The sequence below is a fragment of the Macaca thibetana genome, chromosome 1, assembly GCF_024542745.1.
Source record: "Macaca thibetana thibetana isolate TM-01 chromosome 1, ASM2454274v1, whole genome shotgun sequence".
NCBI classification, from domain to species: Eukaryota; Metazoa; Chordata; class Mammalia; order Primates; family Cercopithecidae; genus Macaca; species Macaca thibetana.
Genome location: NC_065578.1, coordinates 90,843,331 through 90,847,468, shown reverse-complemented (window position 1 = coordinate 90,847,468; position 4,138 = coordinate 90,843,331).

The following is a 4,138-nucleotide window of genomic DNA, read 5'->3' as shown; positions in this document are numbered from 1 at the left end:
TTCACCAGAAGAAATTTGCCTTCAGATGGCAAGGCCAGCAATATACCTTTACTGTCATATATGTGTGTGTGTGTGTGTGTGTGTGTGTGTGTGTGTGTATACATATCCCCCTATATTCAGGGGTATACCAATGCTCAGGCTTTGTGTCATAATCTTATTCGGAGAGACTTTGATCACTTTTTGCTTCTGCGAGATATCACACTAGTCCATTATATTAATGACATTATGCTGATTGGATCCAATGAGCAAGAAGTAGCGAACACACTGGACTTATTGGTGAGATATTTGTGTGCCAGAGGATGGGAAATAAATCTGACTAAAATTCAGGGATCTTCTACCTCAGTAAAATTTCTAGGGGTCCAGGGCCTATCAAGATATTCCTTCTAAGGTAAAGGATAATTTGCTGCATTTGGCCCCTCCCACAACCAAGAAAGAGGCACAACACCTAGTGGGCCTGTTTGGATTTTGGAGGCAACACATTCCTCATTTGGGTGTGTAACTCCAGCCCATTTATCGAGTGACCTAAAAGGCTGCCAGTTTTGAGTGGGTCCCAGAAAAGAAGAAGGCTCTGCAACAGGTCCAGCCTGCTGTGCAAGCTGCTCTGTCACTTGGGCCATATGACCCAGCAGATCCAGTGGTGCTTGAGGTGTCAGTGGCAGATAGAGATGCTGTTTGGAGCCTTTGGCAGGCCCCCATAGGTGAATCACAGGGAGGCCTTTAGGATTTCGGAGCAGAGTCCTGCAATCTTTTGCAGACAACTACTCTCCTTTTGCGAGACAACTCTTGGCCTGTTACTGGGCTTTGATGGAAACTGAATGTTTGACTATAGGTCATCAAGTCACCATGCGACCTGAACTGCCTATCATGAACTGGGTGCTTTCTGACCCATCTAGCCATAAAGTGGGTCATGCACAGCAGCATTCCATCATCAAATGGAAGTGGCATATATGTTGTCAGGCTTGAGCAGGTCCTGAAGGCACAAATAAGTTACACGAGGAAGTGGTTCAAATGCCCACAGTCTCTAATCCTGCCACCCTGCCTGCTCTCCCCTAGGCTGCACCAATGGCCTCATGGGGAGTTCCCTATGATCAGTTGACAGATGAAGAGAAGACTAGGGCCTGGTTCACAGATGTTTCTGCACAATATGTAGGTACCACCTAGAAGTGAACAGCTTGCAGCACTACAGCCCCTTTCTAGGACATCACTGAAGAACAGAGGTGAAGCCAAATCTTCCCAGTGGGCAAAACTTCAAGCAGTGCACGTGATTGTGCACTTTGCATGGAAGTAGAAATGGCCAGATGTGTGATTATATACTGATTCACGGACTGTAGCCAGTGGTTTGGCTGGACGGTCAGGGACTTGGAAGAAGCATAATTAGAAAATTGGTGACAAAGAAATTTGGGAAAGAGGTATGTGGATGGACCTCTCTGAGTGGTCAAAAACTGTGAAGATATTTGTATCCCATGTGAGTGCTCACCAACGGGTGACCTCAGCAGAGGAAGATTTTAATAATCAAGTGGATAGGATGACCCGTTCTGTGGATACCACTTAGCCTCTTTCCCCAGCCACGTCTGTCATTGCCCAGTGGGCCCATGAAAAAAGTGGCCTTGGGGACAGGGATGGAGGTTATGCATGGGCTCAGCAACATGGACTTCCACTCATCAAGGCTGACCTGGCTATGGCTACTGCGGAGTGCCCAATTTGCCAGCAGCAGTGACCAACACTGAGCACTCAATATGACACCATTCCTCGGGGTGATCAGCCAGCTACCTGGTGGCAGGTTGATTACATTGAACCTTGTCAGGCCTCTGAGCCCAAGCTAAGCCATCATAGCCCCTGTGACCTGCACGTATACATCCAGATGGCCTGAAGCAACTGAAGATCCACAAAGGAAGTGAAAATAGCCTTAACTGATGACATTCCACCATTGTGATTTGTTTCTGCCCCACCCTAACTGATCAATGTACTTTGTAATCTTCCCGAGCCTTAAGAAGGTTCTTTGCAATTCTCCCTACCCTTGACAATGTACTTTGTGAGATCCACCCCCTGCCTGCAAAACACTGCTCCTAACTCCACCGCCTATCCCAAAACCTATAAGAACTAATGATAATCCCACCACCCTTTGCTGACTCTCTTTTTGGACTCAGCCCGCCTACCCCCAGGTGAAATAAACAGCCTTGTTGCTCACACAAAGCCTGTTTGGTGATCTCTTCACTCGGATGCGCGTGACAGACCTCTTTCATCATGGAAAGGGCAGAGGTTTGTCCTCACTGGAACAGACAAACCCATTACTCTGGACATGGGTTTGCCTATTCTGCACGCAGTGCTTCTGCCAAGACTACCATCCGTGGACTCAAGGAATCCACTGTCATGGTATTCCACACAGCATTGCCTCTGACCAAGGCACTCACTTTATGGCTAAAGAAGTGTGGCAGTGGGCTCATGCTCATGGAATTCAGTGGTCTTACCATGTTCCTCATCATCCTGAAGCAGCTGGATTAATACCATGGTGGAATGGCCTTTTGAAGTCACAATCACAATGCCAAAGAGGTGACAATACTTTGCAGAGCTGGGTCAAAGGTCTCCAGAAGGCAGTTTATGCTCTGAATCAGCATCCAGTATATGGTACTGTTTCTCCCATAGCCAGGATTCATGGGTCCAGGAATCAAGGGATGGAAGTGGAAGTGGCACCACTCACCATCACCCCTAGTGATCCACTAGCAACATTTTTGCTTCCTGTTCCTGTGACATCATCTTCTGCGGGCCTAGAGGTCTTAGTTCCAGAGGGAGGAATGCTGCCACCAGGAGACACAAAAACAATTCCATTAAACTGGAAGTTAAGATTGCCACCTGGACACTTTGGGCTCCTCCTACCTTTAAGTCAACAGGCCAAGAAGGAAGTTACAGTGTTGGCTGGGGTGATGGACCCAGACTATCAAGATGAAATCAGTTTACTACTCCACAACAGAGATAAGGAAGATTATGCACGGAATACAGGAGATCCATTAGGGCATCTCTTAGTATTACCATGCCCTGTGATAAAGGTCAAAGGGAAACTACAACAGCCCAATCCAGGCAGTATTACAAATGACTCAGACCCTTCAGGAATGAAGGTTTGGGTTACTCCACCAAGAAAAAAGCCATGACCTGCTGAGGTGTTTGCTGAAGGCAAAGGGAATACAGAATGGGTAGTAGAATAAGATAGTCATCAATACCAGCTACGACCACATGACCAACTGCAGAAATGAGGACTGTAACTGTCAGAAGTATTTCCTCCTTCTTTTGTTAAAAACACCTTTGTGCATGTATATACTTGTACTAAGAAAATATCTTCATTTTATTTCCTTTATCATGTGACATAAGATTTATTGACTTTGTATCAGCATTTAAGCATTGTTAACTTTATCTAATAGTATTTTGGGTTGGGGATTGGTGCATTTCTGGTTGTATGAAGGATAGTTGTATTATGTTAGGTGTAATTACGACCTTATTATTGCCTTTATTTGAAAATTATGTATGATCTCAGGAGTTGTGTATAGGTTCAAGTTGACAAGGGGTGGACTTGTGATGGTTAATACTGAGTGTCAACTTGCTTGGATTGAAAGATGCAAAGTATTGATCCTGGGTGATTCTGTGAGGGTGTTGCCAAAGGAGATTAACATTTGAGTCAGTGGGCTGGGAAAGGCAGACTCACCCTTAATCTGGGTGGGCACCATCTAATCATTTGCCAATGAGGCTAGAGTATAAAGCAGGCAGAAAAACATGAAGAGATGAGACTGGCCTAGGCTTCTAGCCTACATCTTTCTCCCATGCTGGACTCTTCCAGCCCTTGAACAACAGACTCTGAGTTCCTTATTTCTGGGACTCTGACTGGCTTTCCTTGCTCCTCAGCTTGCAGATGGCCTGTAGTGGGACCTTGTGATCATGTGAGTTAATACTTAATAAACTTCCCTTTATAGTTCTGTCCTTTTAGTTCTGTCCCTCTGGAGAACCCTGACTAATACAAGAGGGAACAAATGCTGTGTCCTCACATTGTGGAAGAAATGGAAAGGCAAAAGGGCAAATGCTCTGTGAAGCCTTTCTTACAAAAGCCTTCATCTCATTCACCAGGTAAGAACCCTGTTGACCTAATAATCTC